The sequence below is a fragment of the Phocoena sinus genome, chromosome 4 (assembly GCF_008692025.1).
Source record: "Phocoena sinus isolate mPhoSin1 chromosome 4, mPhoSin1.pri, whole genome shotgun sequence".
Taxonomy (NCBI): Eukaryota; Metazoa; Chordata; class Mammalia; order Artiodactyla; family Phocoenidae; genus Phocoena; species Phocoena sinus.
The window spans coordinates 86305160-86330294 of record NC_045766.1 but is presented as its reverse complement, the minus strand read 5'-3'; the positions used below and the strand labels follow the sequence as shown (position 1 = coordinate 86330294).

Below are 25135 nucleotides of genomic sequence, written 5' to 3'. Positions count from 1 at the left end.
AGAGATGTCAACAAATAAAACAAGATGGTGAAGGAAGGTCAATGAGGATCATCTTTTTTCTGGTCTAGGGATTTGGAGTTACTCATTATACAGATGTTTTCTCTGATACCATTCCTATTTAGAGAAGAGGTGGAGGGGAGTACTGAAGAGCATGAACTCTAGAACCAGGTTGCCCTGTGTCCAATTCTGCCTCTACAAACTTATTAGCTGAGTGACCATTTACTTCTCTGTGCCTCATCCTTTTCACTTACAAAATGGAAGTAGTAACAGTACTTACCTCAAAGCGTTGTTATAAGGATTAAACTAACTAAGACTGTAGTATATTTGGACAAACACCTGGCAGATACAGTAACTATTGCTCTCAATAACTGTTAGCTATATTTTCTTAGATATGAATATTGTCAACCTAACTATGGCCATTCTAGGTGTGTTGTGTTGGTAAACATTCTCCTCAGAACCTTAGAGGGAGAACGACTGTCTCTGAGATGTCTGTCTAGTCAGGAATCTTGCTGGTATTGTTCGAGGCCAGGAAATGTTTGCACCCATAGTGCTTTGGGTCAAAGTCATTCATTTTTGAGCACCAACTACATGCCAGGCATCGTTTTAGGAGTACTGTGGCTATATCACTGGAGAGAGCAGACAAAAATCCCTCCCTGCACAGAACTTACATTCTGGTGAGGAGAGTCAGATAATAAGCACAATAGAAAAATACATTTTATTTTTGATCACCAGAAGGTGATCATTCTGTCATTAAAAATAATAAAGAAAGCTCACTAGTATGTGGAACGCCTTTTAAATTTTAAGTAGAGTGGTCAGGGTAGACCTGAGGAACATGGTGACGTTTGAGCAGTCTCTTAAAGGAAGTGAGAGAGTAAGCCATACTGGTACTTGGGGTGGGGGAGGAATTCCAGGCAGAGAGGACAGCTAGCACAAAGGCCCTGGGATGGAAGCATACTGTCTAGGACTCTAGTCCAGGAATATTGAGGAGGCCATTATGGCAGGAGCTAAGTGAGTGAAGTGAAAGAAGTAGGAGCTTAAATCAAAGAATGGCACATCATGTATTGTCCTTCCGGGCCATTCTATAGCTTTTGGCTTTAGCCCTGCTTGAGATGGGGACCACTGCAGGGTCTTCAGCAGAGGAATGATATGAGTTGTCTCAATGTTTAAAAACGATCACTCTGGCAGTGTGTTGAGAACTTCCTTCATGGGGACAAAATTAGAAACAGGGCAAGGATAAAGTCAAGATGTGATGGTAAATTAGGGTGTTAATTAACAGTGGAGGTGGTTAAGTAGTTGAATTTTGGATTTATTTTAAAAGTAGAGCTGAAAAAAATTTTTCTGATGGATTGGATTTGAAATGTGAGAGAAACAGAAAAGTCAAGGATGACACCAAGCTTTTTGGCCTGATATGAGGAAAACTTCATTTGGGACAGGGTGGTTGGGAGACAGAAGGAGGAATTTCAGGATTTCAGTGTCAGAAATGTTATGTGGGAGTAGCCTAGTAGGCATCTAACTGGGCAATAGCCTGGAGCCTGCAGTTCAAGAAGAGATGGTCAGGCTGGAGTTAAAATTTGGGAGTTATTACCACATATGTGATCTTTAGTGTCGTGAGATCACCAAGGGTGTGAGTGTAGATAGAAAAGAGATCCGAAGTCCGAACTCTGGGGACTCTACTGCTCAGACACTGGGAGAAGAGAAGGGACCAGCAAGCAATCTTCTTCCCAAAGAAGACTAAGAAGGAGCAAGCAATGGAGTAGGAAAAACAAAAAACAAAAAACATGAAAAAGTTGTGGAAGTCCAAATAAAAGTTTTCCAGGAGGAAAAATGTTCCACCATTGATTTCTGCTCATAGTTCGAGTGAGATGAGCCCTGAGAAAATTCTCCAGTTTAGGAGTTTGACCTTGACAGGAGGAGTTCTAGGGGACAGGGTAGAAGCAAAAGCCCAATTGGAATAAATGGGTAGAGAAAACTTGGAGACAGCTTTTCTTAACAAGTCTAAAGGAGTTTTGCTGCGGCTGAGCAGAAAACAAGGAGCAAGAGGCTGGAGGGGGAAGTGGATTCAAGAGAGAGTTTTTTAAGATGGGAGAAATAACATGATTTTATGGTGATGGGATGATCCAATCGGGGAAACTGCTGAAGCAGTTAAGTGTTGGATTGATTCCTTACGTTTCTGTGGGGAAAAGAGCCAAGACAGGGGAAACTAATTCCTATAAAACACCAAGCAGTTCATAGGTGAGCCTTTCCTATAAATTAGAAGTCAGACTTTTACTTGCACAAATGAAAAGTGCATTATAAAATAAGCTATTTGTTGAGTGCCCACTGAGTGCCACCCGTGGTGTCAGGGACTTTGTATACATTATCCGGAAGCTTATTAACCATCCTGAACATCAGCTATCTCTGTCACTACACTGTTAATGACACTGTTGCTAGGAGCTAAAACGACTTGGCCAACCAAAGCCATAGTGATCATAAATTAGTCTGCACTTTATTGTGCTCTTTCTTGCTGTTGTGAGTTCCGCGAGGGCCGACGACCTGCCTCTTTGTAAGCCCAGAGATTCACCCAGAACTTGGAAGAGGTTCACTCACACTCATTCGTGCGGAGATCGACTGAGGCCGCCCTGGGTCCATTTGGTCCCTTTCCGTGGAGACACCCGCCGTTCACATCAGCATTGTTTTCATTGGTTGCAGCAACGAGAAAAACACGTTGGAAAATATAGAAACTTTCAAGAGAAGTAACTGAAAGGAAATCAGTACAAGTTAGTTTAAAATCCTCCGCTGAGGCCGTTCCCCAACCATTTTGCAAAACTTCTTTTCTGACGCATCAGGTACCTGCCCGCGGGCGAACTGTCGGGAGGAGGTGAGGTCACCTGGAGTTTCCCGGTAGAAACCTCACCGTCGGGCGAGGAAATCGTCGCTCGAGGACGTGTACCCACCCGCCCTCTTCCAGCTCATTAGGAAAGCCTGCCACAAGGTTTCTACCACGCGGCTGTAAACGCGGCTCCGAGAAGCTGGCGCCCCGTGATGGGGAGACCAGCCAGACCCCTGCGGCAGCAGTAAAAGCCCCAACTGCAAACTGCCTGGCACCTTCACCGACTTCACTGCTCCGAGTCCCTCGGTGCCCGCCGCGGTGGTTACGAAGGGGGCCGGGGCACAGGATCGAGCCGCGCGGAGCCCACCACCGCGGCCCGAGGGGGACCGCATCCGGCGGCTGGGTGCCTGCAGCGCGCCTTCCCTCCCTCGCCCAGGGGACCCGGCCGCGCCGACGCGCCAGGTGAGGAGGAGGCGACGGCCGGCGGGGTAGAAGGGGCTGCGCAGGCTCCGCGCGTCCGGGCCGCATCCCCCGGGCGCTGCCTCCCCCGCCGCCGAGTTGGTCGCCGCCCGTTTGCGCGGCCGAGGGTTGTGGGCGGAGAGGAGGCAGTGGCCGCCGGGGCCAGGAGGGGCGCGCTGGCTGCGCACAGCGCGTGCTGAGTGGCCGGGCGGCTGCGGCTGGAGCTGCGGCGGGGCCGGGGGTCCGGGGCTGGAGGGAGGGTGGGAGGGAGGCGGGGCGAGGGCCAGGCGAGGGCCGCTGGAGCCGGCGGAGAGCGGCGACGGGGAGAGAAGATGAGACGGTGAGTGGCTGCCGGGGACGCAGAGTTTCTTGCTTCTCTTGTGGGCTGCAGGGACAAAAGCTCGGGCTGGGGTTAGCAGAGCCCGGGCTGAGCAGCCTCTGGGGCCCCGAACCCCAAGAATGGGTGGACCTCGGTTGAGAGGATCCTGGGGAGGGAGTGGCGGGGTGGAAGAGCAGCTCACAGAACTGTTGTAGGAAACGGGCGGGATTTGGGGGAGCCTGAGGCAACTTTTGTCGACAAGACTGGAATACCCAAGGAGAGAGGGATCGGGATCTTGGGGCTAGAGCTGCTTTGTCGCCGTGGGCGGAGGAAAGAGTCCGCTGCTGGATGGTATGGGCGCGGAATTCAGAAAAGACCCCCTCCCCCAAATATCTAGCTAGCTGCCCTCCTGGCTCACTTTGTTTCAAGAGTGGGGCTCACTAGTTTGAACCGCCCAGAGACTCAAATTCCCACTTGGCCTTGGGTGCCCCCCAAAATTTATGGTTGGGGCGGTCTCCGCACCCCTAGAGATAGCAGCTGGAAGTAGAGAATGTTTTGAACCCTTGTTTCACCCGCGCCTGGCACGGCCGAGGCGCAGCTTGAAATGTTTGCTGGTACATTGAATAACTTAGTTCTAGCAGTCATCACTTATTAAAGCGCCGAGGACCTGGCTAACTCCCGCCACCGCCAGGAAATTAAAAGGCTGACAGGCTGTCGCTTCCAGACTTGGGGTTTCCTGTTTGAAAGAGCTTCGGAAGTCGAACCTGCTACCCATCTACCTTTCTCATGTAAAAGCGGGAACTGCGCCCTCAGCCTTTTATGTCGGTAGACTTTCCCGGGGCTGGAAATCCTCTCGCCCGGCCCTGCCCTCATCCCTAGAAGTCTTCCTTCTGCTGCTCTAAAGAAGCTCTCAACAATTCTAGAATGCACAGCTAGTCACAGCCAGACGCAGCTGGGAGTGGAACTAGAAGAAGAGGCATAAAAATGTGGCTAATTACAGATATTTATTATCAAGTATTGGACGCGTAACTTTAAGCTTCCTAGTTTGGCTTAATTTAGGCGTTTGAGATATGTCTCCGAGATTCTAACATCTGAATTCAGCTGGGAGAGGTCTAAATGAAGTTCACAGTTTCAGAGTGTTAGTTAAACTTTTGCCCTGAGAGCTCTTGAATTCTTGGTTCCTGGTAGGATAGCAACAGAGTAGTTGGATTTGGGATAAATAAACCTTTAGAGCTGCCCACTATTTTAACAGAATGGCTACATCCCTGGCACCATTGCCCTCAATTGTGTAAATATTTGTTTGAATAAAGAGCTAAGGTTCTTTGAAAAGTAATAGTTGTGTCTATTCATGATTCCCTTTTCATATCCTGGGCTTAAGTTATTTAAAAGGTTTTGTGTTTTATTTTATTTTTTTCGTTTTACATATTTAATGTGGAAATTTAAACATTATATGTACTTGAGAAACTCTGTAAAGTCCCAAAAACGTTTATAACTGGGGTTTCCTTTAAAAGTGAGGGGGAATAGAGCTTTTGCTCTTAGTTGACTAGCGTAGCCTTCACCTCTTGAGACCCAGAGGTTTGCAAATCCCAGCCTTTTTCACAAATGAAAAAATGAGATGTTGGGCTAGGAGTAGCCATCATTTCAATTTGCAGGCTTCAGTCTGTTTCATGCAACTGGCAGACGCTGTTCTTTTGGGCTGAGGACTGACTTTAGGGGGTGTCTCCTGGATCCCCATTTGAAGTGAGGGAGGAAAAGATAGCTGGGAAATTCTCCTAAGAGCTTGCTACCTCCTATCTTAAAGAACACCAGACGAAAGCTGGAACTCTTTAGCAACCTTTTCAGAAACATTTTATTTACTGGCTTTTGCACAAGAGAGGGAAGAAAAAACTGAAGTGATTAAACCCACCACTGGAGTTTGCTGTTTTCCTCAAAGCCCTCTTTTGAGGTCTGTACTGTAATGCAGGGGTTGATTCTGGAGTGCACCAGAGGACTTGCTGTGAAAAACGTGATTGCTTTTAAATACTTTTAAAGAGCAGTTGAGGTTATGACTCTGTACGCTAATTCTCAACCCTTAGCAGAAAGGCGGTTGGCTCTATGAATAACTTGGAAAGACAGTGGTTTTGTACATCTTCCAAGTAGAATACATGTGCTTTATAAATCTGACTGTTAGATCTTGATGTACTTTACTTATTAACTGTGGAAATGTCATCTATTTGAAACAAAAACAACTTTTAAGTGATGTGCTTTATTATAAAGCCCTGGTATACACAGCAGCTGTGGTTCTGAATGGAGGCGGGTGGAGTGGGGGTAACTTGCTCCCCAGTGGTTATTGGCCAGTGTCTGCAAACATTTTTGGTTGTCCCAACTCGGGGCAGGGGACAACCCCAGTTGCCAACTGGGGCTGGCCTCTAGTGGGTAAAGGCCTCAGATGATGCTGTGTAATATCCTATAATGCACAGGACACACAAACAATGAATATCTAGCCCCAAACTCTTCACTAGGGTATTACCTTGAGGGCATATGTTAACAAGATTAGGGATCTTAATCTAATTTGGATCTTCTAGAAACTGGCTGTATTTTTGCTCAACACAGAGAGACCTTTTTGTCTGCAGCAGATTTTTTTGTCCTTGGCATTAAGAGTCTTAATATACCATAGATGTGAAGGGACTTGTGTTCACTGACTTTGAGTTGGCTTAAAATTACAGAATTTTGGAGTGCTACAGTGCAAGGGAGCCTCAGAGATCACTGAGCTCAACTTTTTTGTTTTATAGACACAAAAACTGAGATGCCCAGAGATAGTGACTGGTAAAGTCTCAAGTGTGTTAGTGACAGATGTTAGTTTTAGATAAAACCCAGGATTAGAGAAGTTAGAAACTGATATTCAGGCATATGTAAGTTTTTAAAAAATGGACCTGACCCTTTGTGAGAATTTAGAGGTCACATTCTCTGTGAGGAAATAAATAAACTCTTTGATGGGGGAAGGGTAGCATTAGCCATGGTGACTGTGGAGCATATGCCTGGGTGTGTCAGCCCCAAGAAGAACATAATTCTATTGTGCGACCTGTGACACTCCACGTCTGATGCCTGCACCATCCTTCCCATGGCAAAGTGGGCAACAGATGGTTCCACATTCATAGCAGATGCTATGGTACAAAACAGAACATTTGAGATTTTTTGTTCCTCCCTGCCTTATGGGTTAAGAGTAGAGGGCATGAATGGATAAGGTTGTCTTGGAGAGAAGAGAGGATGAGAGAGGCCTCCTGAATACAGAGTTAAAAAAGACATCTGGCATAGAAGGAAATGAGCATTCTTTCGGGCAGTTGTGAGGGATATTCATAAGCTGATGAGTGGATATGTAAGAGAAATGTGATATTTGCGTGGAACTTGGGTTAGGAATCTGAAGACATTTCAAGCTTGGCACTTTGGGGGAATAGGGCAAAATAATAATGGGGGTAAAAGGAATCTCAGAAATCCTCTTATCTGAATCTGCTCACTTGGCTAGTGAGAACCTCCTAACTCCTGTTTCATTGTACTTTCTTGTACAACCCCCAGTCTGTATCTTTCCATCTGTTTACTTAGTGGGGAAGAAAATGATAGTAATATAAAGTTTTTGTTCATCTTCTGGGAGAGTGTAAAAAGCATGTATTTGTGAATAGCTCTGCTTACAGAAAGGAGTTATCTCAAAGAGTTTTTGACGATCAGAAAAGTTGTACACATATGGCTGCTCTCACATTTTACATTACTATGATTACCCATTAGTCCTGTGATTATGGATTTTAGTTGTGTGCCAAGTGGTCCTGCCATGGTAGTTATAATCCTCAAATCTGGGAGGTTCTGGAAATATAGGAGAATTTTTTAGTGTGCCTTTCTTGGAAGAGCTCCAAACCTCGCTGTGGTAGGTTCTTATCATTTTGACAACTAGCCAATGGGTGTACCTCAAAGCCGAGTACATAGTAGTATATTTAGAAATGATTCAGAAGTGATGACTTTTTAAAGAGGGCTGCTCTCTGCAGGTGCTGCAGTAAAGGGGTATAGCACCCTTTTCATTATCACCTTTCGGGTAGTCATTCTTTTTTTTTTTTTTTTGTCGTGTAGTCATTCTTGTTACTTATTTTTCAGGTGATGGAAGAGAAGATGAGTTTGTTTTTCTTATAATTGTTGGCTGGAAATATTTGTTGGCATTTGATTAATGTGACTCTTATCTTTTGAAAGTGAATAAAACCAAAAAGGGTAGCTCAGGTTTTCAAATCCCTTCAAAATGAGTATTTGGTAAGGCAGAACTTGTTTCTGCCACCCAGAAATTCTAGCCTTCTAAGGGTTAATTTGCAGAGTTGTTTTCATGATATTTAGGAATGTTTTTAGATGTTGAAAAGAAGGTTTGTGCTGTATCTGCTTTAAAGGCAAGATTGTTATCTATAGCAGCTAATGATCAACAGGGGAAACCCAAATATAAAAATCATTTTTATTGAAATTCAGTGGGAAGGCTAGGGGCTGGAGAAGCTTGCCATACAAAGAAACAGGTAAATAAGGTATAGATTAACAGGCTGAGTTATCTGGAGACTTTTTTGAGAGGTTTTTTTACAAGAGATATTTGTTTTGCTTAGTGTGAGTGGGTTGAGTTTATTAGATGAACTCCTTTTCCTTACTTTGCAAATTAAGGGGAAGAAAAATTTGTTCTTGCCTATATTTAATATTGTTACCTCAAGCAGGGTCAGCTTTTTCCAAGATTTGCTGCTAAATCTAGAGTTCAGTGGAAATCAGTGTTGATCATCTTAGAATATTTTGTTTGCATGCAGCATGTGACCTCTCCAGATGGCGATGTGCTTGTGGAATCAGCATAAGGAATGGCAAAAACGCTAAAAGTTACAATCTTTCTCCTCGATTTGTTTCTTGAGCACCGTATTGCTAAAACAAGGGCAGGTAAAAGCAAAGGAAAGCCAGCTTCTGCGTTCGTTTGTCCAGTTCAGGTGCAGCCTGAGCAGTGCTTCATAGTCAAGAGATATTCAGAGGGGACTGGGAAGTGAGGTCTGGCTGCCACACTGCTTACATCATTGCAGAAGTAGGTTTTTGAAAACATATTTAGTAAGGAAATTGCAAGCCATGGGAATGTAGACAAAATATTTCTTATACATCATGCAGAATCAAATAGCCGTATTATATTACACTAACATAACTCTGACCAGGCCTTCTTCCCACTACGTTATGCTGAAATAATTTACCATGCCCTCGGAATGTCATGGGCAACCGCACCGGTGCAATCTTTTCCCAGTTAGGTAGCTGCCACCTTATCACTAAAACATGTTTCTGTTCTGTAGTCATTTCCATTTCCTGCGTTGTATAACTGGCACTCCTGTGTTATTTAACCTGTGTCTATGGGAGCCTAGAAAGTTGGAGCCGAAAGAACATCTAGTTCACCCTCACCATTTTAAATATGGAGAAACCTCTGCTAAAACAAGGTGAAGACGGGCCAAGGGATTTGCTCTGGCTCTTTCTTCTGTTGGTTATTTTGGCAGAACCAGGACGAGGGTCGGGTATCCTGACTCATGTTCCTGGCAGTGTGTCCCGTACTTTTTGTGCCAGATTGGCCATGACAATAAAAATAACATCCTAATGTAACCATTTCCTTTATTAGGGCTTTTGTTCAGATATAAAAAACAGCATTGATTAAATTTAGTGTAGTCAGTTGTTTACTGACCTCTGCTGGTTCAAGTCCTTTTTCCTTTTCCTTCCAAGCAAAATAAATGGTTAAAAAAGGTAGGTCGCGGGCTTCCCTGGTGGCGCAGTGGTTGGGAGTCCGCCTGCTGATGCAGAGGGCGTGGGTTCTTGCCCCGGTCCGGGAGGATCCCGCGTGTTGCGGAGCGGCTGGGCCCGTGAGCCGTGGCCGCTGAGCCTGCGCGTCCGGAGCCTGTGCTCTGCAACGGGAGAGGCCACAGCAGTGAGAGGCCCGCGTACCGCCAAAAAAAAAAAAAAAAAAAAAAAAAAAAAAGGTAGGTCGCAGCAAAGGGAAATATTGTCTATAACACCCACTTCGCATAACCTACAGTTAAGTAATGAAGAGATGGTATCATTATTGTTTTGTTTACGTTATAGTATTTTTTAAAAACCCATCCACTCAGTTTTTGAGTTAAAGGGAAAAACACTATGATCATGGGTGATGTGGCCACCTTGTGTTTGTTCCATCCATCCTGAGCCTACTTATCCCCTGACTATTCCCAGTTCACAAGTATTGGGTAAGGGAATGGGGAATAGTACGTTTGGATTTGGTGAATGTTACTTCGAAAAAACAGAAGCTGACTCTGAAGAGAATGTATTTTGATCAGTAGTATGGAATGGGGACAGGATGCTGTAAAGATCAGAGTTTGCTCCCACCAACTCTCAGCTTTCAATTCCAGCCCATAGGGGTGGTTTCAGGGTCAAGAGAGAGCATCTTCATCCCCATGTGATCCCAGAGTCAATATTTTTCTTGCATAAATTGGTTTTAGAGGATGCTTTTTCCTGGAGTACCCCTCTGCTTCAGGAAGTAAATCTGAAGCACAGGTGCAAACAGACATTCAAGACCTCCAACTTAGTTATTCCATGACTCTGCTTCTTGGCTTTGTCTCACTGTGGTGATCACATAATACAGGAGGATTGTTCAGAGGCTACAGTCAGAATCACCTAAACACGGGGATGAATTATGCCAATGATCAGGAATAAGAAACATCTGGAAATATTTGCTTTACTTGGGAAAATTTTAGAAACCTTTATCTTCAACTAAAGCTATCTTAGGATTCTATAAAGAACCCTGAAAATATGGGTCTGTAATATCCTACCTAAAGAACTCTCCCACTTTCAGAGAAGCCATCACATAATTTAAGAATCTATAAAGTATGTTGGTCTCTGTCTTAGCATAAATATGGAAGGGTATGTGTGTGTGTTTTAATAGTTTTTTGAGGCTGAAATTCTTCAAGATATGGCAGGTTTGTCAGTTTTTGTGTTTACATTTTAACTTTCTGAAGAGGTGGGTTTTATTTGAATATGCATAGTAGTGAAATTTAGCTATTGTGACCTACCATTATCTTGCAAGTATCCGAAATATTATGGCCTGATACTTGTAATCTAGACAATGCATTTCCTTTCAGATTTCTCCAAGGTACTTAAAAAAAAAAAATCTGCTTTTAGGAGCTTAATTCAATATGACAGAAGGTTAGTATTTCGTACTTTTTAAAAAATCAGCAAGGAGCCACTGTATGAACACATCCTTCTTTGTAAACTGAGCCACTATCATTTTTAAGTCAGTATATATTCATATATTTTTATTCATATTGGTTTTCGGAATGCACACATCTTTTACTTTTTAAATATTTTTATTATGGAAAATTTTAAACATACATAAAAATTAAAAGAATAATGCAGTGAAATCTCATGTACCCATCATTCAGTTTCAACAGTTACCTACATATGCTGATATTGTTTCATCTGTAGACCTTACTTCCCCCCAGACATAGATTGTTATAAAGCAGATTCCAAATACTGTAGTATTTTATTCATAAAAAATTTAAAATATAAATCTAAGAGCTTAGGATTTTTAAAAAATACAGCAAATCATTATCACACCTAAAAACAAAAATGGGAGTAATTAAAATATCTTTTTTCCAGTCAGTGTTCAGATTCTCTGATTGTCACATAAAATTTTTGTTTAATAGTTGGATTGTTCAAAACAGAATCCAAACAAGGTCTACATATTGCATTTAATTGTTAATTGGTGTATCTCCTGGTTCTTTTTAAATCTAGAACTGTTCCCTCTCTTATTTTTTTCCTTGCCATTTGCTGGTTGAAGACATTTGTTATTTTTCTGTAGACTTCCACATGTTTTAGATTTAAGTGATACTTTCTCCATAGTGTTGTTTAATGTATTCCTCTGTTCTTTGTATTTTCTGTAATCGGAGACACCATGTTTTGTTGTTTTTTTTTAATAAATGTATTTATTTATTTATTTTTGGCTGTGTTGGGTCTTCGTTGCTGCACATGGGCTTTCTCTAGTTGTAGCGAGTGGGGGCTACTCTTGGTTGCGGTGCGTGGGCTTCTCACTGTGGTGGCTTCTCTTGTCACGGAGCACGGGCTCTAGGTGCACGGGCTTCAGTAGTTGTGGCACGCAGGCTCAGTAGTTGTGGCTCGCAGGCTCTAGAGCACAGGCTCAGTAGTTGTGGCACAGGGGCTTAGTTGCTCCGCGGCATGTGGGATCTTCCTGGACCAGGGCTTGAACCCGTGTCCCTTGCACTGGCAGGCGGATTCTTAACCACTGCACTACCAGGAAAGTCCGGAGACAGCATGCTTTTAATTTGAGAACTTTCCTACCGCATCATTCTGTTGAACTTAATTTATAACATATATATATATATATATATATATATATATATACTTATTACATTCATATTGTGTCTCCTTCAAATATTGCTAAAGCTGTTTTTTAAATTTTATTTATTTATTTATACAGCAGGTTCTTATTAATCTATTTTATACATATCAGTGTATACATGTCAATCCCAATCTCCCAATTCATCCCACCACATCCCCACCCCCTGCTTTCCCCCCTTGGTGTCCATACGTTTGTTCTCTACATCTGTGTCTCTATTTCTGCCCTGCAAACCGGTTCATGTGTACCATTTTTCTAGATTTCACATATATGCGTTAATATACGATATTTGTTTTTCTCTTTCTGACTTACTTCACTCTGTATGACAGTCGCTAGGTCCATCCACATCTCTACAAATGACCCAATTTCATTCTTTTTATGGTTGAGTAATATTCCATTGTATATATGTACCACATCTTCATCGATTTGTCTGTCGATGGGCATTTAGGTTGCTTCCATGACCTGGCTGTTGCTGCAATGAACATTGGGGTGCATGTGTCTTTTTTCCTTTTTTTTAAAAACATCTTTATTGGAGTATAATTGCTTTATAATGTTGTGTTAGTTTTTGCTGTACAACAAAGTGAATCAGCTATATGTATACATATATCCCCATATCCTCTCCCTCTTGCCTCTCCCTCCCAGCCTCCCTATGCCACCCCTCTAGGTAGTCACAAAGCACCGAGCTGATCTCCCTGTGCTATGCAGCTGCTTCCCACTAGCTATCTATTTTACATTTGGTAGTGTATATATGTCCATGCCACTCTCTCACTTCGTCCCAGCTTACCCTTCCCCCTCCCCGTGTCCTCAAGTCCATTCTCTATGTCTGCGTCTTTATTCCTGTCCTGCTCCTAGGTTCATCACAACCATTTTTTTTAAATTCCATGTATATGTGTTAGCATACAGTATTTGTTTTTCTCTTTCTGACTTACTTCAATCTGTATGACAGACTCTAGGTCCATCCACCTTGCTACAAATAACTCAGTTTCGTTCCTTTTTATGGCTGAGTAATATTCCATTGTATATATGTACCATGTCTTCTTTATCCATTTGTCTGTCAATGGACATTTAGGTTGCTTCCATGACCCGGCTATTGTACATAGTGCTGCAATGAACATGGGGATGCAAGTGTCTTTTTGAATTATGGTTTTCTCTGGGTATATGCCCAGTAGTGGAATTGCTGGATCATATGGTAATTCTATTTTTAGTTTTTTAAGGAACCTCCATACTGTTCTCCATAGTGGCAGTATCAATTTACATTCCCACCAACAGTACAAGAGGGTTCCCTTTTCTCCACACCCTCCCCAGCATTTGTTGTTTGTAGATTTTCTCATGGTGCCCATTCTAACCAGTGTGAGGTGATACCTCATTGTAGTTTTGATTTGCATTTCTCTAATGATTAGTGATGTTGAGCATTCTTTCATGTGTTTGTTGACAATCTGTATATCTTCTTTGGAGAAATGTCTGTTTAGGTCTTCTGCCCATTTTTTGATTAGGTTGTTTGTTTTTTTAATATTGAGCTGCATGAGCTGTTTATATATTTTGGAGATTAATCCTTTGTCCATTGATTCATTTGCAAATATTTTCTCCCATTCTGAGGGTTGTCTTTTCATCTTGTTTATAGTTTCCTTTGCTATGCAAAAGCTTTTAAGTTTCATTAGGTTCCATTTGTTTTTATTTCCATTACTCTGGGAGGTGGGTCACAAAAGATCTTGCTGTGATTTATGTCAAAGAGTGTTCTTCCTATGTTTTCCTCTAAGAGTTTTATAGTGTCTGGTCTTACATTTAGGTCTTTAATCCATCTTGAGCTTATTTTTGTGTATGGTGTTAGGGAGTGTTCTAATTTCATTCTTTTTTTTGTGTGTGTTACGCGGGCCTCTCACTGCCGTGGCCTCTCCCGTTGCGGAGCACAGGCTCCCGACGCGCAGGCCCAGCGGCCATGGCTCACGGGCCCAGCCGCTCCGTGGCATGTGGGATCTTCCCAGACCGGGGCACGAACCCACATCCTCTGCATCGGCAGGCGGACTCCCAACCACTGCGCCACCAGGGAAGCCCTAATTTCATTCTTTTACATGTAGCTGTCCAGTTTTCCCAGCACCACTTGTTGAAGAGACAGACTTTTCTCCATTGTATATCCTTCCTCCTTTGTCATAGATTAGTTGATCATAGGTGTCTGGGTTTAAATCTGGACTTTCTATCCTGTTCCATTGATCTATATTTCTGTTTTTGTGCCAGTACCTTACTGTCTTGATTACTGTAGCTTAGCAGTATAGTCTCAAGTCAGGGTGTCTGATTCCTCCAGCTCCATTTTTTTCCCTCAAGATTGCTTTGGCTATTCAGGGTCATTTTTATCTCCATACAAATTATGCAGTTTTTTGATCTAGTTCTGTAAAGAATGACATTGGTAATTTGATAGGGATTGCATTGAATCTGTAGATTGCTTTGGGTAGTATAGTCATTTTCACAGTATTGATTCTTCCCATCCAAGTACATGGTATATCTCTCCATCTGTTTGTGTCATCTTTGATTTCTTTCATCAGTGTCTTATAGTTTTCTGAGTACAGGTAGTTTACCTCCTTAAGTAGGTTTATTTCTAGGTTTTTTATTCTTTTTCCTGCAATGGTAAATGGGAGTGTTTCCTTAATTTCCCTTGCAGATTTTTCATCATTAGTGTATAGGAATGCAAGAGATTTCTGTGCATTAATTTTGTATCCTGCAACTTTACTCAATTCATTGATTAGCTCTAGTAGTTTTCTGGCGACATCTTTAGCATGATCTATGTATAGTATCATGTCAACTGCAAACAGTGGCAGTTTTACTTATTCTTTTCCAGTTTGGATTCCTGTTATTTCTTTTTCTTCTCTGATTGCTGTGGCTAGGACTTCCAAAACTGTGTTGAATAATAGTGGCAAGAGTAGACATCCTTGTCTTATTCCTGATCTTAGAGGAAATGCTTTCAGTTTTTCACCATTGAGAATGATGTTTGCTGTGGGTTTTTCATATATGGTCTTTATTATGTTGAGGTATGTTCCCTCTATGCCCACTTTCTGGAGAGTTTTTATCATGAAAGGGTGTTGAATTTTGTCAAAAGGTTTTTCTGCATCTATTGAGATGATCATATGGTTTTTATTCTTCAATTTGTTAATATGGTGTATCACATTGATTGATTTGCGTATATTGAAGAATCATTGCATCCCTGGGATAAACCCCACTTGATCATGTTGTATGATCCTTTTAATGTGTTGTTGGATTCTCTTTGCTAGTATTTTGATGAGGATATTTTCATCTATATTCATCAGTGATACTGGTCTGTAATTTTCTTTCTATGTAGTATCCTTGTCTGGTTTTAGTATCAGGGGGATAGTGATGGCGATGGTGGCCTCATAGAATGAGTTTGGAAGTGTTCCTTCCTCTGCAGTTTTTTGGAAGAGTTTGGGAACGATGGGTGTTAGCTCCTGTCTAAATGTTTGATAGAATTCACCTGTGAAGCCATCTGGTCCTGGACTTCTGTTTGTTGGAAGATTTTTAATCACAGTTTCAATTTCATTCCTTGTGATTGGTCTGTTCATATTTTCTGTTTCTTCCTGGTTCAGTCTTGGAAGGTTATACCTTTCTAAGAATTTGTCCATTTCTTCATGGTTGTCCATTTTATTGGCATAGGTTGCTTGTAGTAGTCTCTTAGGATGCTTTGTATTTCTTCAGTGTCCATTGTAACTTCTCCTTTTTCATTTCTAATTTTATTGACTTGAGTCCTCTCCTTCTTTTTCTTGATGAGTCTGGCTAAAGGTTTATCAATTTTGTTTATCTTCTCAAAGAACCAGCTTTTAGTTTTATTGATCTTTGCTATTGTTTTCTTTGTTTCTATTTCATTTATTTCTGCTCTGATTTTTATGATTTCTTTCCTTCGACTAGCTTTGGATTTTATTTGTTCTTTTTCTGGTTGCATTAGGTGTAAGGTTAGATTGTTTATTTGAGATTTTTCTTGTTTCTTGAGGTAGGATTGTATTGTTATATTCTTCCCTCTTAGAGCTGCTTTTGCTGCATCCCGTAGGTTTTGGATCATCGTGTTTTTGTTGTCATTTGTGTCTAGGTATATTTTGATTTGTTCTTTGATTTCTTCAGTGATCTCTTGTTCCTTTAGTAACGTATTGTTTAGCCTCCATGTGTTTGTGTCTTTTACATTTTTTTCCCTGTAATGGATTTCTAATCTCATAGGGTTGTGGTTGGAAAAGATGCTTGAGATGATTTCAGTTTTCTTAAATTTACCGAGGCTTGATTTGTGACCCAAGATGTGATCTATCCTGGAGAATGTTCTGTGTGCACTTGAGAAGAAAATGTAATCTGCTGTCTTCAGATGGAATGTTCTATAAATATCAATTAAATCTATCTGGTCTATTGTGTCATTTAAAGCTTGTGTTTCCTTATTCATTTTATGTCTGGGTGATCTGTCCATTGGTGTTAGTGAGGTGTTAAGGTCTCCCACTGTTATTGTGTTACTGTTGATTTCCTCCTCTATAGTTGTTAGCGTTTGCCTTATGTATTGAGGTGATCCATGTTGGGTGCATAAATATTTATAATTGTTATATCTTCTTCTTGGATTGATCCCTTGATCATTATGCAATATCCTTCCTGTCTCTTGTAACATTCTTTATTTTAAAGTCTGTTTTATCTGATATGAATATTGCTACTCCAGCTTTTTTTAATTTTCCATTTGCACGGAATGTCTTTTTCCATCCCCTCACTTTTAGTCTGTATGTGTCCCTAGGTCTGAAGTGGGTTTCTTTTAGACAGCATACAGATTGGTCTTGTTTATGTATCCTTTCAGAGAGCCTGTGTCTTTTGGTTGAAGCATGTAATCCATTTACATTTAAGGTAATTATCAATATGTATGTTCCTATTACCATTTTCTTAAGTTTTGGGGGTTTGTTTTTGTACGTCCTTTTCTTCTCTTGTGTTTCCCACTTAGAGAATTTCCTTTAGCATTTGTTGTAGAGCTGGTTTGGTGGTGCTGAATTCTCTTAGCTTTTGCTTGTCTGTAAAATTTTTGATTTCTCCGTCAAGTCTGAATGAGATCCTTGCTGGGTAGAGTAATCTTGTTTGTAGGTTCTTCCCCTTCGTCACTTTAAATATATCATGCCACTTCCTTCTGGCTTGTAGAGGTTCTGTTGAGAAATCAGTTGTTAACCTTGTGGGAGTTCCCTTGTATGTTATTTGTCGTTTTTCCCTTGTTGCTTTTAATAATTTTTCTTTGTCTTTGATTTTTGCCAATTTATTACTATGTGTCTCAGTTTGTTTTTCCTTGGGTTTATCCTGCCTGGGACTCCCTGCACTTCTTGGGCTTTGGTGGCAATTTACTTTCCCATGTTAGGGAAGTTTTCAATCATAATCTCTTCAAATATTTTCTTGGGTCCTTTCTCTCTCTCTTCTCCTTCTGGGACCCCTATAATGTGAATGTTGTTGCATTTAATGTTGTCCCAGAGGTCTCTTAGGCTGTCTGTTTCTTTTCATTCTTTTTTCTTATTCTGTTCCACAGCTGTGAATTCCACCATTGTGTCTTCCAAGTCAATTATCCATTCTTCTGCCCTAGTTATTCTGCTATTGATTCCTTCTAGTCTATTTTTCATTTCAGTTATTGCATTGTTAATCTCTGTTTGTTCCTCTAGGTGTTTGGTTTTTTATTCTTTTAGGTCTTTGTTAAACATTTCTTGTATCTTCTTGATCTTTGCCTCCATTCTTTTTCTGAGGTCCTGAATCATCTTCACTATCATTATTCTGAATTCTTTTTCTGGAAGGTTGCCTATCTCCACCTCATTTATTTTTTTGTGGGGGGGATTATCTTGTTCATTCATCTGGTACATAGTCCTCTGTCTTTTTATTTTGTCTTTCTTTCTGTGAGTGTGGTTTTCGTTCCACAGGCTGCAGAATTGAAAAGCTGTTTTAATAATGATATAAACACAAATGTGAGTCCAATTGGTAAAAGTCACATCTTGAATATTTAGATAAAAGTCAGGAGTTTGGCAAGTAGGAAGGGAATTTGAATGACCCAAATGTTTTTTGAGGTTTTTCCTGCTTTCTGTCCTTCTTCCCCTGCCTTCCTCACAGGCTGAAAAGAGTTATCACAGGAAGCGTGCAGCCAAATTCCCCGGGTGGTCTAAAGAATATTTTAAAGTTCAGGCAGACAAGTCTTATTCAAGGGACCGGCACAAAATGGTTTAAACATCCCTATTGATGTTTTACCCTCTTTACAAGAGTCCTGTAAGATTCTTAAGAATTCCTCATATAAAACAATCTAGACTTATTTAAAAGGAACCTCTGTCACAGGAGATAAAGATCCTCATTTGAATATGGTTTTTGCTATTGATTGTGATTACCTTTAGGAACCATTGGATGCCATCTGGACTTATTTTGACAGAGCTTAGACTTCAGTGGGCTGGAGATGACAGAAAGGAATGGTATCATGGGGTAGACTGATTTATTGTGATAGGAAGAAGCCGAAACTTTTTTTTTTTTTTTACTTTTTGTCATCACTTCTTCCATCTCCTATTTCCTCCCCCTATTCCCCATCATGCCCCAGTCCCTTCTGTGCTCCTGTCCTCCCTGTGGCATCATCTGATACTTTTGTTCTTTCCTTAATGGTCTCCCTTACCTCTTCTTTTAGTTGTTTTCAGAACATAATAAAGTAAAAATTCAAAAGGGAAAACAAGAAAACCAAGAAAGGAACTGTGTAATCAGTGTCCTGAGATCATATCAGCATTCCAGTGGTCCTCCCTTTCTCTCCAGCCTGCCATGCATCACCCCAACACCTGGCAAATTCTGAGGATGCCTCAACTTGCCTGGGTTCTGAAGAGCCTCCTCTGGGAGTCACAAAGTCTTTGTGCCTTTTAGACTGCTATGGGCATGTGGGCAGTGTATGTCTGTCTCTGTGTGTCTGTGAATGTGTGTCTGTCTGCATACAGTAAGATTTACTGTTGAACAGGCTCAGTCTGAAAGAACAAAACATCCTCCTTATTCTTGGGTCCTTTTGAGAGATAAAAATGCCCTCCTTGGAGATTATCAATGTATCTACATGTATCTAGCAGATAATAATTATTTTGTTCAAAAAGGCTGATCTTTAAATGACAGAGAACATGGCGCAAGGAATGAGGAATGAGAATCCATTTGCTGCTCTGTTTATTTGCAAAAAAACCAATAAGGGCTCAGTGTCCACTAACAGAAGTTTGGTTTTATGGTTTTTGTTTTTTTCTTCCCTGCGCTGAGACGTAAAATCTTGAGTGTGGAGGAAGAGTTTAAAGGAACAGAGTTTAGGAGGCCAGGTTGCATGAATGGGAGATGAAGTTCTGTGGGGATGGATGTTGAGACAGTGGGAAGGTCCAGATTTAGGGATGCTTACAAAACCTGTGTATGGGGGCTTCTCTGGTGGTGCAGTGGTTAAGAATCCACCTGCCAATGCAGGGGACATAGGTTTGAGCCCTGGTCTGGGAAGATCCCACATGCCGCGGAGCAACTAAGCCTGTGAGCCACAACTACTGAGCCTGCGCTCTAGAGTCCACGTGCCACAACTACTGAAGCCCATGCGCCTAGAGCCCGTGCTCCACAACAAGAGAAGCCACCGCAATGAGAAGCCCACGCACCACAACGAAAAGTTGCCCCCGCTCTCCGCAAGTAGAGAAAGCCGCGCACAGCAACAAAGAACCAAAGCAGTCAAAATAAATAAGTAAAATAAATAAATTAAAAAAAAAAAACCAAACCTGTGCGTAGGAGGGGATATTTGAAGAAGAGAGGATCTGGGAAGGTGTTTGCCAGTGGGTGTGGGGTTGTGTGGAGAGGTGTGGCTTGTGTGTAGAGAAGCAGGAGGCTGAGGATTTAGTGATGAAAGGAAATACTTGTGGAAAAGGAGGGTATATTTGCAAAGGTGGAGTCCAGAGGACTGAGGGTTTGTTTCACTGAGGATGGTGTTTGGGTAACGGAGGGTGGGGAAAACAGGCTGCTTTCGATGTCTGAAATGAGAATATTGCTAGAGGAGGAAGTGGTTGTTCCTGAAGCTTCTAAGTAGTCCCCCTCCCCCTTCATCATATTTTCATGTTGGGATTAGTGGGAAAAGAGGGAGGTTTTTGTGTCCATTGTTCTCCATTCTTAAGCTTGGAGTTTGGGGCTGAAGTAGATTTCTTAGTTTTTCCTATTCAGTCCTCTAAAAGCTTCTTCCCTCAGGCACCACTGGTCACCACAGAATTCCCCCCCCCCCTTCCACCTCCCCAATAACACTGCTTCTGACAGACTGCTCTAAGCTGGTGTCTGAATTCAATTACGTGTCATCAGTAGGTACTTTAAAACATTGCCATACCGTAAACGTCAGTGCTGAAAGAGGCCAGCCTGTGGACCACCAGTGTGCTGGGAGAGTTTGAAACACCAGGCATCAACCACTGTCTGTGGCAAAATATGCTCCCAGAGCCAGCACCTCAGCTCTAAGGCCCCTCATAAGAACAACAGAGACTCAAACTTTTTCATAAAGTGGAAATTTTAACCTAAACCCTCCTGATTTCTTTGGTAAGATTCTTTTTCTGAATTTGCTTCTGTAATCTACATCCATCCCCTTTCCCCAGCCATATGAAAAGATTTCCACTTTCCTTTCACTTGCTCTTGCACTCCCCCTTTGATTAATTCCTGCTATATTGGGTGATCCTGAGAAGTGTTTGTGCACGGCGATGTAAAATGACAAGTAAAGTGTTGTATAATTTAAGAATCCTCCAAACTCTTGGTATAAATTACCTGGAAAACTGCATTTACATATATAGGCCAGACTTTAAGACTCCTACTTCTAATGCAACACACACAACACAACACAGTAAATACTTCATTTTAATTTGTTCATTTTTTAAAACTTTGCTCCCTGGGTGTGTATTCATTATCTTGAAACCAAGATCCCTACAACTCTGGCCATCACAGTGCTCTGAAGTCACCATTAGTGACTTAGAGTTTGGATGGGATTAGCTTCACTGTGGTGTTATTTGGTACAAATGGAGCAGGAGAATTATATTTTAAAACATATACCAGCATTGTGGCAAAGAGGAAAGAATCTACCAAGAAACTTTCAAACATGATCCCTGAGATTAGTTTTTCCAATAATTTTCTTCTTAAGGGAGGATGTACCGTGACTTTCCGTGGTACCTTCCAGAGATCTCTAAATGACTCCTGGCATTTTCTAATCGACAATGAGATGATATACGTTTCAGGTGATAAAATAACAAGAGAGCTCTGGAGGGATTAAATTTATGGATTGGAAAGTAAGCCCAAATGTTTCAACACACATTAACTTCTTTCCTGTTTAGATGACCCGGTGTTGTCTCTTCTTTCAGATGGGCACCAGATGCCTTCTTCCCTTCTCCACACCGGTTCTGTTTCTGTGCGTATGCGTGCAGTATATGGAGCCATTAGTGCCCTTGGGGCTGTTTTACTTCCACAATAACATAATGCAGTGATTTTATAATTTCCATGAGACTTCTTTTTTGTTTACATAAAATGTACAGGAAAGCAAAAAGAAATACACCAGCGGAGATCAAGAAGCCAGGCTAGAAACCTCAGAGAATTCCTCACCTTTCTTACACGTGTTAACATAGACCTCTCTCCGGCCGCCCTCTCTCTTGTGTGTCACTTTGACAACACCTCTTGCAGTGTGCCCTTTCACCTCCCACAGCCCTAGTTCTTCCTCTGCTTTCTTTTCCTAACCTCAGCTGCAGTCTCTAATACATTGTCTGCAGGGCTCCATCGCGTTGCTATCTCCCTCACTGTTGGGGAATTAAACCCAGTCTCTCCCATTGTATCCTCTGCCCTCCTGCCTCTGCTCTCCTTGCCTTAGCTCTCATCCTCATTCAGAGTACATTACTGCTTCCTGTTCTACATTTCCCTATGCTTTTCCCACCTCTAGGCCTCCACTCGTGTGATCTCATTCGCAATGAAAAGAACACCCTGGAACTGGGGAAGGAGAGAGAGGTATCATGAACCATTATTGTCACTCCTAGGGTCAGAAAGACCACCTGTGTGATTCTCCACCTTTTGAGTTGAATTGATTTATGGGATTAAGAGATCTCAAATTGACACAAGTATACATACATATGTACTCAGCTATGGTAAACTCAGCTTCAGGAAAATGAGTGAATTACATGTTTATACTTGATGATAAATCTTTAAGTGTACAACTTTTTACACATCCTTAACAGACCCAATAAGGTTGAACTGAAAAACCAGGGTATCAGACATGAATATCTTAAAATATTCTCTGGAATGTTCTTCCCTCCAGATCATCTGTAGCTTTCTTCTGCAATATGTGTGGTGGAGAAATGTTGCATGGCTGTTTCTCAGATGTGGTTTATTATTTGCAAATGTCTTGCTTGTCTCTTCCCTAGAGACTGTAAAGCTGATCTTTCAGCTAGTACTACTGTGGAATATTTTGGTGTTGTATTTTGTTTGGCCAACTAAACTGCATCAATAATTACATTTTTTGGCGGTGGCGAGTTTTGGCTGAGCTGCGCGGCATGAGGAATCTTAGTTACCTGACCAGGGATCGAACCTGTGCCCCCTGTAGTGGAAGCACGGAGTCCTAACTACTGGACCCCCAGGGAATTCCCAATAATTAAATTTTTTGATTAAAAAAAAAAGTGTATGTGAGGAGGAGAGAGGGGCCAAGTGTTGCCACCCTGTAGGGTAGTAAGAATACCCTTTAGTAGTTTGATACTATGTAGTTTTGTTGGAAGAGGGAATGATATTTGGTAATATTTTGTTTGGGTGATTAAGTAGCATTTGCAACTGCAAACCGGTTGAAATACATTAATACATTTTATCATCTGAAATGACATTAATGTCCTATGCTGCTGAGTCAAAAATTAAACTTTTAAGTATCCTTTTTGACATAAACCCTCAATTCTGCGCCGTTAGAGCAAATATTGAAAGTGCAGAGTTTGGGCTCAGTGCTTAGCTTCTGACTTCCATTAAACAGCATCTGCTCTGCCTTGCTTTCTGGATGGCTAACTCTGCACTATCTTAGCTCTGTTTCCTATTTTGTATGCACTACTTTATAACCAAAGTCTTCCCCACTAACTGGCTTTAATTTTTTTCTTGTTATTCTAACATCTCACTTATGGATTTCCCTTTGTATCCTTATCTAAAATATCCTAAATGGTTGGAGGATTGCTGTCCAATTTAAACCACACTTAAGATAGGCATAGACTTGGACCCCAGAGATCATATCTTACATGGTGGTGGAGATGGGAAAGGATTTAGAGAACTATGAGAGAGAAATACATAGTTATTAAATATAGAAAATAACTGTTGCTTTTTTCCTACACAATTTTTGTTATTAATTCTGTCAGAGACAGGATGTTTGCTGGATGTACCAGTAGTCTGACCTTAGATGGGCTTGAGATTTTGTTTATATTTTTAAAACCACAAAATTTTAGGTGTGGAGGTGGCTTTATGCTACCATTGGATAATACCCATCAGATTCCCTTTCTTCAATAGGACTTAACTCCATTGTCATTTCTTTCTATGATAACTTCCCCAGACTACCAGTCTCACTGGGTTAGCCCCTCTCCATGCTCCTTTACCGATCTGTCAATCAATCCTCTAACAAGGCATGCATCACACCATATAGCATTTATTCGTATGTGTGTTTTCCCCTTTGGACTGTGAGCTATGTGAAGGCAGGAAATGGTATCTTTGACCACATATTTTCCAGGGCCCAGCTTAAAGCCTGGTTTATAGTAGGCACTTAATGAAGATTAACACCTCCATAGTAACACACAACTCCCGAATCTCAGTGGCTTAAGACGATCTTGGATTGGCAGAGACCCTGCTCTCTATTGCCCTCACTGAGGGAGGTAGGCTAAGGAAGCCTCTACAGACTTGGATACAAGTGAGTAATCTTAGCAGGGGATGGAGACGGTGAATCATGCTCCAGCTCTTGGTGTTTCAGCTTGGAACTGACATGTCACTTTCTCTCCTGTTTCATTGATCAAAGCAAGGGACATAGCCACACCTAATGTCATGGGAATGAGGAAGAATAGCACTGCTTTGTTTCTGAAAAGAGAGAACGGGAATAATAGTGAGCAACACGAGTGCCTGTTAAGCCAAAGTCTGATACGTGGTAGGCACTTAATACCTAGTCAGTGAATGAGGAACCTGAAACTACCTGTTAGGATTTTAATTTTTTTCTATACAATAAGCAGAATCACTCCAAGTAATGAAATAATCTAATAACTACATTAAAAAATGAGCATACTAAATATATTATCTAAGCCATATTCAGCAAACATCTGGAGACTTTTTTTTTTTTTTTGCGGTACGCAGGCCTCTCACTGTTGTGGCCTCTCCCGTTGCAGAGCACAGGCTCCGGACGCGCAGGCTCAGCGGCCATGGCTCACGGGCCCAGCCGCTCCGCGGCACGTGGGATCTTCCCGGACTGCGGCCCGAACCCGTGTCCCCTGCATCGGCAGGCGGACTCTCAACCACTGCGCCACCAGGGAAGCCCTGGAGACTTTTTTTGTAACCACTCTGTTCACTTTATTCATATTAGGGAAGGTGTTATGTTTGATTTTGCAGTTTTTTCAGATGCATGAAGTATGGAATGGGTAAATTTGCATAATTGTCATTTTTGCCTGAGTCATTTAGAAGATTTGGAAAAAATGTTGAAGTCTTCAAATATTTACGTATTTAGTCTGATGAAAAAGTTCTTTAAAGTAACCTTTTTCGGAAGAGTTAATATCTGGATCAAAAATTGGGCAAGAGCTTAGGAAAATGAGAGTCTAATCAACTTAGAAATGAAGTATTGCTGCAGATTGTATGCTAATATTTTACACTAATTTTTTTTCTTCATTGTTAAGGTAACCCAAACACATTGTATAAAATGTGGAAAATACAAACTAGTTTGAGAAAGGTGAATTAAAAATCACTGGTGTGATTTCTTTTATTCCATTGTTCTTGTTATAGAATACGCATATGGACAAGGGAAGAGAAGATGTTGGCTTGTAATGGGGGTTAACAGTAGAAATATCCAGAAATGATCAGATTGAGACTATGGATTAAGGACAATATTGATAGGATTTGTTGATGGATAAAATGAGGAAGGAGGGAATAGAGAAGTGGTAGAGATGGTAGAGGATAGAGG

At 41.5% G+C, this 25135-nt stretch overlaps 1 protein-coding gene across 4 annotated transcripts in view; it reads left to right on the top strand.

Moving 5' to 3' along the window:
• Window positions 1–2399: 2399 nt before the first annotated feature.
• Window positions 2400–25135, top strand: part of PHLDB2 (pleckstrin homology like domain family B member 2) — a 131032-nt gene continuing 108296 nt past the window's right edge. Inside the window, exon 1 of one of the 4 annotated variants that reach the window (XM_032631450.1) lies at window positions 2400–3271. The gene's annotated coding sequence lies outside the window, so the exon portion shown is untranslated. Of the gene's footprint in view, window positions 3272–3535; window positions 3609–25135 lie in introns of those variants that run through there. The other 3 variants (XM_032631452.1, XM_032631449.1, XM_032631451.1) reach the window with 3 other exon arrangements.